Source organism: Apium graveolens, chromosome 3, assembly GCF_009905375.1.
Source record: "Apium graveolens cultivar Ventura chromosome 3, ASM990537v1, whole genome shotgun sequence".
Classification (NCBI taxonomy): Eukaryota; Viridiplantae; Streptophyta; class Magnoliopsida; order Apiales; family Apiaceae; genus Apium; species Apium graveolens.
The window spans coordinates 231,679,586-231,697,049 of NC_133649.1; positions in this window are offsets into that span (position 1 = coordinate 231,679,586).

Consider the following 17,464-nt stretch of genomic DNA (forward strand, 5'->3'; position numbering starts at 1 on the left):
TTATACTATTTAAATGTGTCATTGTTGATTAATAACCAAATAAAATATGTGTATTGGTTTTGACCGCTATGTGTTATTTTTTTATAATCTATGTGTGATTTATGGTGCACAGGGTTGTTCGCTTAATTAATTATTGAGTAGTACTGAATTGTTTTCACCTTTAAAAGTCGATTTAATGCAACTTGATTTGCATAAATATTTGGAATGTCTCTAAAATATTTTTTATGGTTTTATAATTATAAAAATTATTTTTGGGATTTTATAAAAGTTAGAAATCAATATTTCATCAATTATTTAGCCATGTATGATTTTATGATTGCATTTATATGTAAAATCCGTACTTAATTCCAGAATTCTTCAAAAATTATGAAACTCATATTTATTTAAGTTTGGAATATTCCGAGAATTTTAAAATTATTTTAGAAATTTCGGAATGGTGATTTATTGTAGTTGTTGTTGTTGTGAAATTTATGTTGTGATGTCGAATTGCTTCGACTGGTTAGACGATAAACAAAGGAAGTGCTGCCCGATTTCCGGGAAATCAAACTACAAAAATACGGAAGCGTATCCGGTAATTATCGGGAGGTCGAGCAAATATATAGATATATATACCTTTTATACGAAACTCGATTGTATGTTGTGGTGGAATAATTTTCTAAAATCGATAACCCTGATTTCGTAAAATTACGAGACGTATTTTCTGGAAACGAACACCGAACCGATTTTCGGGAACGTGAGCCCTAATTGTTGTGTGTGTTATTATAATATAAATAAGTACGAGTCGGGATGTGTTATTGTATGGGTAGGTTGTTAGTGAAGATACGTTAAGCATACCTGGTCATCTAATGTAGGGTATCTGGACTCTGTAGGTTCTAGTTGAAGGACTCCAGAAGTGATATCGAAATAAAGCTGACCTAGTGATCGGTCGATAAGTCGGATCCAGGATAGTCTGATAGTAAGGCGATAAAGCAGAGCGTCCAAGTCAGTCTAAGGTCAATCGGTATTAGTTGTAAAGCTCTGCAAGGCAAGTACCCCTGACCATACTCTTGTGGTTCAGTATATATGAGTAATTGTTTTTTTATTCTCGTAATGGAACAGAAACATTTTAAGGTACGTATCCCCTGTATTTGAAAATGTTGTTTAAAATTATGTTTTGGGGAAAAGTAACTTCTGGAAGCACCTACCTCTAAACGTGATTAAAATGGAAAGAAGTTTTGAATAGTGTGTTGTGACAGAATGGTTTTAAAAAGAGATATGTGACAGTGATTTTGGAAACTGGATAAGAGAAGGTTTTGATCCACCTATGTCGTGGAATGTTTTTATCCACCTATGTCGTGGAACTTTGGAAAGAGTAAAAAGGGAATTCAGTTGATCTATTGGAATTGAGTAGGTGTAAGTGGCTAATTCGGTTGGGCGCTATATTTGACCGATTAGTCCATCGCTGGGGAAAAGACCTAGCTAGTCTTTTCCCAAGTTCCGGAACACATTCTTTATTCTGGATGACCGTTAGTCGCTGTCCGGTGAGGGTAGACTAATCAACTATCTTCACATGTTGAACATCCAATAGATTTGATTGATTCAGTTTTAAACTTGTTTAACAAATCAACTTGTTGAGACAGATGATTTGAAAATGAAATAGCATGCTAAGATTTAACTTTGGTATTTACACACAGCACACTACTACGTTTGTTTTGTTGATAGCATGCAAGTTTTGAATATCTAGTTTATAAATTTTTACCATGTGTTGCAAATGAGCTATAATCTCTGTTCATGTCACTGTTTTATCATAAACTATTTTACTTGTTATTCATATAGTGGTATTGCTGAGCAAATGTTTGCTCACCCTGGAAGAATGTTTTATATATGTATTGCAGATGCCTAGGAGATTCTTCCGTGATAGTCGGGAAGAGTTTTTGTTACTTCCGTGTCAGGCTTCTCTGAGGTAGTTGTGTTGAACCAAAGATGGTCTATTGAGTTGTTGTATTAAGTTAGTTGTGTCAGATTGACTTGTGTAAGTTGGTGTTGTAATAGTTGTAACCTTTATACCTAAACCTGGAAAAGATCCTGGTAAAAGGGTCGTGGTTATATTTTATCATTGAATTATTTATCTTATGGTTGTTGTTAATGACGTCAACCCCTGACCCCGGGGTTGATGCCGTCACAGTTGGTATCAGAGCTACAGGTTTGAGTCCCTGATTTAGGTTAGGAATAGAGTCAAAAGAGTACGTGAAGGTTTATATCTAAATGTGAGTCAGCAACTCAATCAGAGGAGCGAGTCTATGAGTTTAGTCAAGGTTTTCAGAGACGTAACCTTGAAATCTATTGAGGATTGGCTGGAACTACCCTAGCCTAGAGTACGGTTCCTTCGTGTATATATATATTGTTGGTAAGCTTCGATAGAGACTTTTAGTTTTCCTCTCGAGAAAAACAAGTCTGATCGCGAGAATTCAGTTTTTGTGCGGATCCTTGGTGTGTCAGATTTAGAGACACCCATATTATCCCTAAATATAGCATTTTCGATGTCAAGGGATGTTGATGGACCAAGTGTGTGACCTCGGTGAGTTGGGACAATATGATAATAGTCGGTGGTTGCTATGACAGCCAAGTTCCGTGAAATACGGGGATCAGTACTGTTGTTATATCTTAAATCTTAAATGCATTTTTTGAGACATTTTTGTTTCCCAGAATGAATGTTTGTTTCCCGATAAGTTGCTTATTTATCTGCAAGGAAGTCAAATTTGAAGTAAGTAACTTAGGTTTCTGTTGATCCCATTATTAATCAGATTTCTCCCTCCCTATTTGTGAATTTTCTATTTAAACCTTGCTTCTTTCCTCGGTTATTCTATCGGATGATTGAGGCAAACAATGCACATGATTTGACTGTTTGTCTGTGTGACAAAGGGTCTGGTGGGACGCCACCGAATTATGTGTTATGACCGTATGGTACTAAGACTGGCCATCTTCTTCACGATTTCTTCTTATTTGATTCACCTGAGTTGGAAATTTCATATTCTGTAATAATGAATTTCTGCGATTAGATGGTCCTCGTTATTGAGAGCAAATAAGAGTGACTGTCGGGAAGAATGAGAGTCCTATATCAAGATCTTATTTAAGAATAATGGTAACCGCGAGAGTTCAGGATCTGACGATGGAGTTATAGCCTCGGGAAAAGTGAATCAGTGGTTGATGAATCACTTGTGGGTGAAAAGAAATCATCTCTAGAGGAATGGTTGGTTGAAATTTGGACTATGGTGCCTTGAAGAGTCCCGCTTTCCTTAATCCGACCTGATTTACCAGTTTGATCTATGTAATTGGTGGTTGATATAGCCAGCCAAATCTTGTAGTATATCAGATTAGTGTTGATGTGGTAATAAAGCAGTGACGGGAAGTTAGTCAGTTGTTGATGTATTAAGGAGCCATGCTACGGTGATTAGTTTCTTTATATTTCAGTTTTTCTGTACTGTTGTTGATTCTGCTACTATCATTCTTGCTATTGTTGCTAGTGCTGCTAATCTAGATTTCTTTTGTAAATAGACCCCGATACTAAAGACATGGGTACTGTGATTGGGCAGCATTTTCCTGATATAGGTGCACCATTTAAATAGTGATATCTTTTGTCAAATATTTCTTTATGTTTTGAATAAACTCATTTATATCTTACAGGAAGATGCCACCCAAGAAAGCTACCCAGTCTAAAGAAAATAGTAGTAGTTTTGCGGAGGATCCAACTATAAATGAAATTCTAGACTTGTTGCGCCAGCAGCACCAATAACAGTTGTAGTTAATCCAACAGGTTCAGCAACAGCAACAGCAAGGAGTGAACCAAAGTGCTAGTTTCAAATCCTTTCAGAATGTTAACCCTCCTGAGTTTAAAGGTGAATCTAATCCAATAGGTTCTGGAGCATGGTTAATGGAGATGGAGAAAGCTTTCAATCTTGTCCAAGTAAGTGATAATCTTAAGACTTATTATGCAAGCTACTTTTTAAAAAATGAAACGAGTTACTGGTGGGAGTCAACCAGATCGTTAGAAGGAGAAGGCCATGTTCCATGGGCTAGGTTTACTGAGTTGGTTTTGGAAAAGTATTTCCCAGATTGTGTGCGGAGTCAAATGGAGATTGAGTTTCTAGAATTGAAGCAAGGAGATAGAAGTGTAGCTGAGTATGAGGCTAAGTTCACAAAGTTGGCTAGGTTTATACTAGATTATGTACGCTCTAAAGCTCAGAAGGCAAGGAGGTTTCAATAAGGATTGAAGCCTGAAATTCATAGTGGAGTGGTGGCATTGCAACTCAAGACGTATCCTTCCGTAGTTCAGGCCTCCTTAGTAATTAAATTTGATCAGAAGTTAGCTGCTAGAGAAAAAGAAGATAGGAAACAAAAGATAGATGGTATGGAAGAAGCATCAGGTCAAGAAGAATCCAGCCAGAAGTCTCAGAAAAAGGTTGGAAGGAGTAAGAATAAAGAATTTAGAGGGAAAAGTATTTCTTTAAACAGAATTAGTAACACCTCATCCGGCCCTAATCAAGCGAAGTCGATTAAGTCGCCTATATCGGAGTGTAAGCAATGTGGTAAGAGGCATGGTGGAAGGTGTAAGGCAAATAGTGAATGTTTCAGGTGTGGATAGAAAGGACACTACGCGTCAGAATATAAGGTGGAAAATCCAGGAGTCGCCTGTTACAACTGTGGCAAGGTGGGGCATGTTGCCAAGAACTGTAGAAGTGCTTCTCGAGATAGCATGGGAGGTGGTGCATCAAAAGGTTTGACGTCCAGTACAGCCAAGGCTAAGACTTATACTATGAGTAAAAGATCAACTACTCAAGACCCTCATAAAGAACCAGGGCAATGATTGATTACCATAAAAGCCAATAGTAAGGTAAGTTTATATGTGCAGAAGCAATATAGGAAGTTCTTCTAATCATGCGAGAAAAGGAGTAATAAGCTAAGAATATAAGGTAGATCCACCATGTGCAAAGATACGAAGAAGAAAATACCTAAGCTGAGGGAAGTTTGAGTAATAAATAAATGCCCTGGAGTCTCTGGAGGCCAGTGGAATGAAATAATTAGTTCGATAATTATAAAAGTTATTGGAAGGAGGAAAGTGAGCATACCAGTGATATTGTTGGAGAAGAGGAATGGAATTATGAGGTTGTGTACTTATTATCGGAAGTTTAATAAAATGACGAATAAGAATAAGTAACCCCTATTAAGAATTAACTACTTATGTGACCTAATTCAAGGAGTGTGTTATTTCTCGGGGATTGACTTAAGATCCAGTCTGAGGACATATCCAAGATTGTGATTAGAATGAGTTATGAACATTGTAAGTTCTGGTGATATTACGTGGAGTAGCAAGTGTATCTGTTGTCTATAAGGAATTAAGGAACATGGTGTATAAGGAGTTCTTGGATAAGCGAATTATATTTATTGATAACATCCTCAGATATTCAAAGATTAAGAAAGTCTGTGTAGAACGTTCAAGGATTTCCCTATGAAGACTAGAAGGGAGTAAACTATATGCTAAGTTTTCCAGTATGAATTTTAGCTGAGATAAACAAAGGATTCCGATCTTTCCATTAAAAATCACCTAAACATAGCCGATATAGTAACAGATGCCCTGTGCAGAAGGAAATGATCGAATGTGATTAAAACCATGGAGTAGTTAATAAAAGAACCGGAAAGAGTGGAATGTGAAGTTCAAATACCTGAAGGTTGGAAGAAGTGAAAATATGAGATTACTTTCTAGCCTTAATTGATGGAAATAAGTAAGAAGTGTTCGAATGTTTGGAATTAAGTTGAAAGTGCGTACCATCTATCATCCATAGACGAAGGGCCAAGGTGAAAAGATGACTCAGACAATATAAGATATGTAGGGAGTATATATGTTTGGATTTAAAAGGAAACTGAAGTAATCACTTACCATTAATTGAGTTTTTCTATGTTGATAATTATCATGCTAGTAGGGGAATGCTACCTTGCAAAGCCCTATGCGGACATAAGTATGGATTCCCCTCTATTATGAGAAAGTGGGAGTAGAAATATTGTTAAGTCCTGAGCTAATTCAGTACATCAAGAGTATAGTGGTGTTGATTCAGAAAAGAGTTGAAACAGCTCGGGATAGACAGAGAAAGAAAGCGGATTTGCATCGAAAGAATATGGATATAGAATTAGGATCGTTGGTGCATGCAAAAGTTTCACCTTGAAAGAGATTGATTAAGTTTGAATAGAAGGGACAAGTAGAGTCCTATATGTATTGAATCATTCTAGGTATATAGATATATAGGTAAAGTTGTGCTATGAGTGGATGTTGTCGCCGCAGTTGCAATATATATATATATATATATATATATAATGTGTTCCATGTGGCAATGTTAAGGCAATATATATCTGATTCGAACCAAGTCATTGATTAGGAGCCAATGGGCTCTTATCCAAATTTATTCTGCGTGGAATGACCGATCCAAATCCTAGATCGTTAAGAGTGAGTCCTTAGGAATGAGTTTATATCCCTAATGAATATGCTTTGCATAAATCCTCGAGTCAAAGAGTCTACTTGGAAGTTAGAGTCAGATATGCTTGACAAATATCCTCATTTGTTTAATCAAATCAGATTCTGGGGACAGAATCGTTTTAAGGGGGGAAGGATATAACGACTCGTATATCTTTGTACTATTTAAATGTGTCATTGTTGATTAATAACCAAATAAAATATGTGTATTGGTTTTGACCGCTATGTGTTGTTTTTTATTATCTATGTGTGATTTATGGTGTACAGGGTTGTTCGCGTAATTAATTATTCAGTAGTACTGAATTGTTTTCACCTTTAAAAGTGGATTTAATGCAACTTGATTTGCATAAATATTTGGAATGTCTCTAAAATATATTTTATGGTTTTATAATTACAAAAATTATTTTTGGGATTTTATAAAAGTTAGAAATCAATATTTCATCAATTATTTAGCCCTGTATGATTTTATGATTGCATTTATTTGTAAAATCCGTACTTAATTCCAGAATTCTTCAAAACTTATGAAACTCATATTTATTTAAGTTTGGAATATTCTGAGAATTTTTAAATTATTTTGGGAATTTTGGAATGGAGATTTATTGTAGTTGTTGTTGTTGTGAAATTTGTGTTGTGGCGTCGAATTGCTTCGACTGGTTAGCCGATAAACAAAGGAAGTGCTGCCCGATTTCCGGGAAATCAAACTACGGAAATACAGGAGCATATCCGGTAATTATCGGGAGGTCGAGCGAATATATAGATATATATACCTTTTATACGAAACTTCATTGTATGTTGTGGTGGAATAATTTGCTAAAATTCAATAACCCTGATTTCGTAAAATTACGAGTATACATATTTTCTGGAAACGAACACCGAAACCGATTTTCGGGAACGTGAGCCCTAATTTTTTTGTGTGTTATTATAATATGAATAAGTACGAGTTGGGATGTGTTATCGTATGAGTAGGTTGTTAGTGAGGATACGTCAAGCATACCTGGTCATCTAACGTAGGGTATCTGGACTCTGTAGGTTCTAGTTGAAGGACTCCAAAAGTGATATCGAAATAAAGCTGACCTAGTGATCAGTCGATAAGCGTAGTGAGGTTCCAAGCGAAGGACCTGAACATTAAAGTCGGATCCAGGATAGTCTGATAGTAAGGCAATAAAGTCGAGCGTCCAAGTCAGTGTAAGGTCAATCGGTATTAGTTATAAAGCTCTGCAAGGCAAGTACCCCTGACCATACTCTTGTGGTTCAGTATATATGAGTAACTGTTATTTTATTCTCGTAATGGAACAGAAACATTTTAAGTTACGTATCCACTGTATTTGAAATTGTTGTTTAAAATTATGTTTTGTGGAAAAGTAACTTCTGAAAGCACCTACCTCTAAACGTGATTAAAATGGAAAGAAGTTTTGAATAGTGTGCTGTGACATAATGGTTTTAAAAAGAGATAGGTGACAGTGATTTTGGAAACTGGATAAAGAGAAGGTTTTGATTCACCTATGTCGTGGAATATTTTGATCCACCTATGTCGTGGAACTTTGGAAAGAGTAAAAAGGGAATTCGGTTGATTAATTAGAATTGAGTAGGCGTAAGTGGCTAATTCGGTTGGGTGCTCTGTTTAACCGATTAGTCCAGCGTTGGGGGAAAGACCTAGCTAGTCTTTTCCCAAGTTTCGGAACACATTCTTTATCCTGGATGGCCGTTAGTCGCTGTCCGGTGAGGGTAGACTGATCATCTATCTTCACCCAATAAACATCCAGTAGATTTGATTGATTCAGTTTTAAACTTGTTTAACAAATCAACTTGTTGAGACAGATGATTTGAAAATGAAATAACATGCTAAGATTTAACTTTGGTATTTACAAACAGCACACTACTACATTTATTTTGTTGATAGCATGTAAATTTTGAATATCCAGTTTATAAATGTTTACCATGTGTTGCAAATGAGCTATAATCTCTGTTCCTGTCACTGTTTTATCATAAACTATTTTACTTGTTGTTCATATAGTGGTACTACTGAGTAAGTGATTGCTCACCCTTGCAGAATGTTTTATATATGTATTGCAAATGCCCAGAAGATTCTTTCATGATAGTCGGGCAGAGTTTTAGTTCCTTCCATGTCAGGCTTCTCTGAGGTAGTTGTGTTAGACCAAAGATGGTCTATTGAGTTGCTGTATTAAGTTAGTTGTGTCAAATTGACTTGTGTAAGTTGGTCTTGTAATAGTTGTAACCTAAATCATACCTAAACTTGGAAAAGATCTTGGTAAAGGGGTCGTGATTATATTTTATCATTGAATTGTTTATCTTATGGTTGTTGTTAATGACGTCAACCCCTTACCCCGGGGTTGAGGCCGTCACATATACCATATTTATTTCCACCTCAATCCACTATGACTATAAAAATTAGTAAATATCTCGAAGTCTGCGCATCCCAATCACGTGCACTAATTTCTTGAAAGGAGTGGTAGGAAGCGCATTTGTAAACAGATCTGCTGGATTCTCAGATGAAAAAAATTGACAAACATCAATCTCCTTTCTTTGTTGAAGTTCATGAGTAAAGAAGAACTTTGGGCCTATATGTTTCCGTTAGATATTGAATGCAAAAAAATGTAATACATAAGGAGGGTGAATGTGTTTCTTAGATTTTACTTGGCTTTTAAAACTGTTTGGATTATGGTTGAACAAAGCAGTTAAGAAATATCGAGATATTATGTTTAACAGAAATCACACAAGATACAATATATCAAAACTCACGTAATTATGTTAATTAAGTTTGTCTTGCTACAAATCTGTGTTCTTGAAAATAAGAACTCAGATTCTATCTTGAGAAAATATAAGATTTTTTAGATCTGTTTGTTGCTTCTAAACTAAGGACACGTGCATGCTTTCTAGACTAGAAACACGGGTTTACAAAACTTGCACTAAAATGTACTAAACTAATTTTTAAAGCAAACTTGTTTATTTCCTTTTCCGGTGTTAGCAAATCTGTTCATAATCTTGCAGGTCTGTGACCATCCTTTGTCCAGTGAATCTTGGCCCTTGATCTTGTATTCTTCAAGCTGCTTTTGTAGACTTTCCAATTCAGTGAATGAATTGTTTGTTGACTGATAATCTTGAATCTTGAATTTGTCTATATTCTAAATTTGAGATAGTATGTCGAGATCTCTTTTTGTTTTGTAGAGAAGTGACATATCGATAAGTAAAATGACTTATCAATATCTCAAGTTCTCGACATATGTAAATGACTTGTCGAGGTCTCCAGTTCTCGACATGTAGAATAACTTATCGACATCTCCAGTTCTCGATATAGGATTTTGACTTCTCGACATCTTGAGTTCTCTACATGAAAAATTTGACTTGCTGATCTCTTAGATCTCTACATGGAGAAATGACTTGTCGATATCTCTGAGATCTCTACATACACATTTTGACTTTTCGATATCTCTGAGATCTCTACATGAGGTATTGACTTGTCGATATCTCCAGTTCTCTATATTTTCATTGGACTTGTTGATATCCGAGATCTCTATATGCAGAAATAACTTGTCGATATCTCATGGGACTTCTCTATAAGTCATTTTGGAGTTCGTGACTGACTTCTCGATATCTCTTGATCCGTGACTTGTCGATATCTTGACTTAGAACATTTTTCTTAGAACAACATTATTCAAATCCAAGCTACTACACTTTTCTCTGAGGCATGATCAAGGATTGATCTTCTTCCATAGTTTATTCATCAGCTTGAAAACTGTTCACACAAAAATCCTCCAATCTAATCTACTAAACATATTTGTAGACTCAAGAAATACAATTACAGAATACAAATACTGATTATCAGACAACTTAGTTTTAGGGATGTCAATATGACTTAGTATTTTTATTATACAGGCATGTCTTACATAACAATCTCCCCCAATTTCTGAGAAGATTGTTTATCACAAATTAATGCTTGATAACAAGACTAATGTAATAACCCCAAAATTTTGAACTTTTTGGTAACCCTTATGAATAGTATTTTAGCTGATATTGCTGAATAAGAAAACTGTTCATGCCACACTATGTAGGGTTTCTTTTATGGATATTATGAGATTTTATTGGTACTCTATATGGTATATAAGTGTATGTAAAGATCGTCAGAATCCAAATTTGAACCTTTTGATTTTTCCCGAAAATCCACCAGATATCGAAAGAATTGAGTATAAGGTAACAGGATAAAAAGGATTTAAATTCAAGGATTTTAATAGAGGATCATAAAAAGGATTATAATGTATTGAGAAAGGTTAAGGGAACCTAAGTAATAAGATCCCGGGTATGATCCCTCAAACGAGAAACGAGAACGAAAGTTAAGCGAACCGTATAACAGATCAGCGGTCATTAGGCAAACAATTAGGAAGTTAATCAAGGAGGTTAGGGATGATGAGGTCATCCAACCATTAAGAAGAGGGCAGGTAAGGGATGATGACATCACAAAGTGACATAAGCATGACATAAGGGGAAGGAGGTGTGGTTGATTTAAAACCACACAAAGTTCAAGGTTAGAAAGGTAATTAACCAAAAACAAAAAAAAAACAACCAACCAAAATAAATCAAAGCAAAACACAAAAATCATTTCACTTCTTCAAGCATTTGCTCTCGGCTTTTCTTCATTCCAAGAAGAAAAATTTTCAAAATTCAAGTTCCAAGCTTCCTAAATTGGTAAGATAATTCTCTAGTACTCCTTATGCATAGTTATGGCTATTCTATAAGTTTAAGCCTCCAAATCATTCACAATCTTCTCCAAGAAATCAATGAAGAAGATAATGAATAGTGATTTCAAGATTTTTAACTTGATTTTTCTTGTTTTTCCTTTAAGATCTAAGCATCCCTAAGACATCTCAAGGCTTCTTAAGGCTTCCTAGCTACTCACATCACTTCAAGGAAGGTATATCATCTCCAAACCCTAGATTTACTTTGTATATTAGGATGATTTTGGTTGTTATGGTAAAAGAGTAGCTTGATGCTTGTTGGTTTAGAGTTTGGGTTGGAATGGTAGTGAATTGAATGTTGAAATCTTATTAAATGGTTAAAGTACTTAAGTATAGTTTAAATTCAAGTTTAAGAATAAGTATAATTGTTAATATTGAGTTGATTGGGGCTGTTATGATGTAGTGTGGATGGATGTTGGTTGTATGAATGAATTGGGCTTGATTGGTGATTGAATTGGAATCGTATAAAATTGGGAAATCGTGTAAACATAGCCGTCGTAATGTCCGATTACTTTAGACTGCTTTTGTTCATAACATTAGGACCTGAGAACTCCCTGCTAGGTTTTGACCATTGCCATGTTTAGATAGTTCATGTTACGAGCTTCATTTTGATATGAGGTTCGTTTGTTTCCGATGTACGGTTTAGGAGAAACGGCCGTTTTAAGTAACGACGTTTCGCGAACGAACCATTACCCCTTGCCTTACTTTGAAACATAGGTTAAGGACCTTAAAGGACTAATTGGAGTATGAAACAATTATGTTAAGTGGTTTAGGCATTGTTAAGACACTCGCGAAATAATCGCCTTAAAACTCATAATGGTTAAATTATTAAAAATGGTGGAGCCGAGGGTACTCGAGTGACTTAAGAGAATCAGTAAGCGCAAAGCGAGCGTTAGAGTCTAATTTGGTTAAAGTATAGATTTACAAGTGACTTTGATTTAATTCCAACTCACATGTTGTTTATAGGTTACCAGACTCGTCCCGAGCCATTTGTAACCCCCAGTCGCTCAGGCAAGTTTTCTACCCGTATAACTGTTATTGTGATGTATATGTGTATATGCATGATCTTGCGATAAATGCATATTTGTTATTAGCAAATTCTTGCGATATATTGTAGCATGTGATATGGTATATATGCATGCCTGTTTCATATTCTTGATTTATATATCTGTTGGTTCAAATGCTTATAGTTGCATAATACCTATGCTAGAAATAAGCAGTATTTGAGTTTACCCTTAGTATAGGGGATCAAAAGGTGAACATATTTCTAAACCGGGAGTCGATGTTCCCGAGTATATTATATATATATATTAAATATATATATATATATATGGATATAGTTTTCAAAACTATTGATCGAATAAGGTTTATTCGATAACGTTATTTTATTTAATGAATATTATTTGAATTCATTCGAGGACTTATGACTCTGTTTATTCTATTTAATGATTATTAATTGGATATTCATTTGAGGATGTAAGACTCCGATTATTTTATTTAATGAATATTATTTATAATATTCATTCTAGGTATTATGACTCCGCTTATTTTGCTAAATAATATTCTTTATTTTATTAAAGAATAATGCTTCGATAATCAAACTTATTTTCGATTATTCAAATAAAGATAGTACTTTCATATAAGTATATCTTTGGTTATTTAATATCCATTTCAAGAAGGATGAGATTCATATTGAGAATGTTGCGGTTGAGGATGTTATCCCAGAAGGGATGGTTGCCGAGGAGGATCTCGTGGAGGATCCTGACAAGAATGAAGAGAGGACCACTGAGGAATTGATGACCGTAGTCAGGGCGACTACCAGAGCAAGAATGGCCGCGAGGGTGGCACTAGAGGATGAAGAGTTACCAAGGGCACAAAGGTTAATGAGGGTAGAAGGAGTGGGGCCTTCCACGGCACCAATTATACCAGTATCAGACCCTCTTCCCGAGGTTCCTGAAGACATCCATGAGGTTCCACCAATTCATGTTCCCTCCCCTGTACAGAGCCCAGCACCTACTGAGGAAATGCCACCTTTATCTCCTGCACCATTGTCACCTGATACCGTGCTTGGTTATCCATTTGGATCCCCTGGGCCTGCACCACCTGCACCCCATGGACTGCTAGATGCAACCACTCAGGCTTCTCTTATCGCCGATTATTACATGACTTTGGGTGGCCTGTCCGAGGCCCGTAATGTTAGGAGTGATCTGTTGGATCGACTTACTGCACCGAGGATTGAGGGCGGGGTACTTCCGGCAGGATTAGCTCATAGCATGGAAAGGATTGAGGCTACCACCCGTGTTACAGCTAGAGGCCATCTTGAGGGTCAGATTGATCCCGCTCTACTTGCCACTATCTTAGACCTCATCACCTCTGTGATGGAGCAGGTTAGGGATGTCGTGCGTGCCCGCATTTCTTGATCCATGGTAGTGTGCAGAGCCAGAGCGATCAGACAAGGGTTTCATGTAGCACCGCTTTTGGAGGATTAGCCTAAGTTATGAATGATTAGTTTTAATGACTAGATGATTATCTATGGTAGTACTTTTGGGATAGAAGCGATCAGATCAATTGACGTAATTCTCTTTAATGTGTCCAGTTGTTGTACCCTCGAACAAATGGTTATGTATATATTCATTAATTTTAGTTCAGATCAATTTGTTTGTGATAAGATCACATTGTTAATTGCTCTATTAATACTTAAGAGAGTGTCATGAAGTTTATCGAACTTGAGAATTCATAATTTGCAATCGTGCAAGGACATAACGAGGGAAAGACTTAAGCAAAGTAAGTAAGACAAATATCCAGAGATTCTCAAAATTTTTCCAAGTAATATGCCCCCACAAGGAATAAGATTAGGGGCAAACCTTGAATGTGATAATCAGGGAGGTCGCAATTAAGATATAAGGAACCCAAAATATAATGAGGTGGAAAATGAAGATTTTAAACTAAAAGATGACCCCAATTATGGGGAGTAGGAAGAAATATTTAGACTGAGAAAACAGAAGTCGAGCAAGATAGGAAGAACCAGGATGGTACTCTTATTGGGCAATCCATGGACCTGCCTAAAACAAAACTTATACTTTTACCCCTAACCACCACCTTGAGGAAACAATGTGGTGTGAAATTCTTTCAAGACCTTTAAGTCTCTAAGCCCTTAGAGTTCCAAGGAACAAGCTGACCCAGCCGAGGCAAGAGCCTGGCTAAAGGAAATAGAGGAATCATTTGAGATTCTGAATGATTGACGAATCACAAAAGACTGTTTTTGTCACTTACCCTCCTAAGAGAGAGACCACCCGCCGGTGAAAGGCCAAGGAAGGCACGAAGTAAGAGATTTTAATAAACTGATTTAAGTTCAGTCAATTGTTTTCAGGAAAGTACTCCCAAGGTTATGGAGATAGTGTAAAAGCTTTAGAGCCAGAACAAAGGCAGACGAGTATGATGAATTATGAATCTAAGTTGTAAAAGTTGTCAAGATTCGTTCTGAGGACACGAATCTAGAATGACGGGATGTTTAAAATCAATGTTTATGTTGTGTTGGTTCATGAAATAATGATAAGAGAAAGGAAAATAAAAAGAAACTGAAGAGGAAAGGAATATAAAGGCAATAGAGTTTGAGGAATAATAAGGAATTTGGGTATGAGGAAACCCTAAAGACTCGTAGCAATAGAAATAGAAAAGTAAGTAATCGTCAGGATGAGGGTGATTCACCATGAGTTAAATTGATGGTTGAAGGCATAAGAGATACATATAGGTTGTACCCCCTTCAAGTTGGAAGGATTCGGGAAACCTTGAGATAGTTCGAAGGATAAATAATGAGACGCTGATAGACCGAGGAGACAAGAAAGTAAGAAATTAGGAAAATTGGATGAAGGAAGTGACCTTCAAGAATGTGGGGTGTGAGACCGGTGGCTTGATACCCAGGAAAGAAGACGCCAGGAATGAGAGATATCCCAACATTGAGATGACTGTTGAGATAAACAACAAAAGTTAAATACGGAATTATTAAGAAGGAGTTCAAGTTGAACACGACCAATATCTTCCAGAACATCCTTGTTATCATTACCGAATCAGGCAAGAAAAGTGGATAACTGTTATTGTCTTTTGAGGCCATATGGATTGACCTCATTTTGGATAAGGATATTATTATGAAAATAGGCATATACTATCGAGGTGGGAATGATTGAATAAAGACACCCTCATCAGGGATATATGACTTGATTTATCCATGGAAGGATGCATGTACCTTTTTAAAGGTGGAATTAAGGATAGAACATCGGTAACTTAAAACGAATCCTAGGGGAATGCATAAAGGTCGGCATTTCACCCTTAATAGGAACAGCATGAGTTTTGACAAGTATGAATTGGAAAGGATCAAGGTAACAATAACCTTTAAAGATCAGTGGAGAAATTTTTCAGAAGTATATAGATAATGATTCTGGTATTAATAAATGGTATCTTGATATGCCCTGTATCTAGGGAATACAGGAGGAACGATTCAAGGATAACCTTAGAGGTTTTACAAGGAGAAAGGTAATATTCAAAATTCTCAAGAATAAAAATGTTGATAAAGGAAATATGACGTAATTATAATAATGCCAAGTGGGGCACGTGTTAAACCACGAGAAAGTATGGATCGAACCAGTAAAGGTCGAAATTGTTCAGGGCAATTAGGACCTAAGATAAAAGATGTTATAAGTATGATTGAGAGTCAGTCGTGACAGTGATTAACCTCTAAAGACTGAGGCAATAACTCATGGAAAAATGGTGATTTTTTTTTACTCATCAGATTTTAAAGGAAAACATCTTCACATAAGCAGTGATTGAAATGAGGTAGAAAATTTATTTTGAGGTGGTTAAAATGACATTGACTGTAAGGAAATTTTACTATCAGGAAAGGCCAAAGAGGTGGTCGACACTTTAAAGGTAAGAGGATAATTATAGGCGCTTGTGCCAAAGGAATACAGTGATGATGGTTAAAGCTGTGAAGGTTGTATTATGGTTTGGAAGATTGACATTCCTTCTGATGACTGTGCAATATCCAACCGTAATAGTAGTTGGTAAAGGTTTAATTCGTGTAATCGCCATGAGCGGGCTATCTATCTCAGAAGGTACTATCTTGAGATAAGCCATGACCATGTTTCAAAAAGGACTAGACGAACCTTCGAGTTAAGTCTTCTATTGAAGGTATATGATTGAGAATGGGATTAACCTGCTATTGTTGCTTTGATTGAAACTCTTCTGCAATTTTATCTGCTTCATGTCATGTATGTACATCAGGATCTAGAGTGTTCTTCATGAATCATGAATGGTAATTATGTTACCTCCTTAGGAGAATTTTATACGACATGTATGGACTCCGTATGGTTAGATATTAAGATTTCATGGAAAGTGAATTACGACAGTAGGTCAGTGGTGGACCATAGTAATGCAGCAATGATTCTGCGAGTAATGAGTCGATTACAACCATGAGAGTTGTATTGGAATGGATGTTGAGATTGAGTACCACTAATCGGGTCGTGGTGGTGTATAAGTTATCATTGATAAACTAATTAAGTAGATTTTCTACCTATTGAATATTTATTCCTTCTTATCAATAGAGAGGCGTATTACTATACGAGGAAGGTTGCAGTGCAAGCATAGAATTCTAGTAACGGTGATGTCAAGAATGAAATCCCAGATTCGATTTTCGATGATGAGGGAGTTTCAAAGGTGATTGTGTATAAGCTCGTGCAAGAGCATGGGTCCATAGAATGATGAACGAAATAGCAAAAATATTTAGGCATGTGAAATGTGATGCGATAATACTTGATATATATACACATATGTTTTGTTCTCCTATGACAAACCTCTATAGTTCAGAGGTAGGTTCCAAGCCAGATATTTGGTGGCAGTATATTTTTTTATATATACAATTCTCTTCAATTCGTTCTTTTCTCTCATTTTCATTTCATGTAAGTTGAGAAGAACAACCCTTCCAGAAGGGGAGGTATTGCCGAATGACTATCTATCTGTGTGATAGAAGCCTAGTAGGACACCACATGTTGTTTAATTTCTTGTCAAGTACTAAAGGCTGGCCACCTTCTGTACTAACTATGCGATATAACAAGTGTTCATGATCATAGTGATCTCTCAATAAATTCTTTTACTTCTATATGAAGGACTAAGCTTTCGAAGATAGAAGCAGCTGAAAAAGGAGTAGTAAACTTGTGGT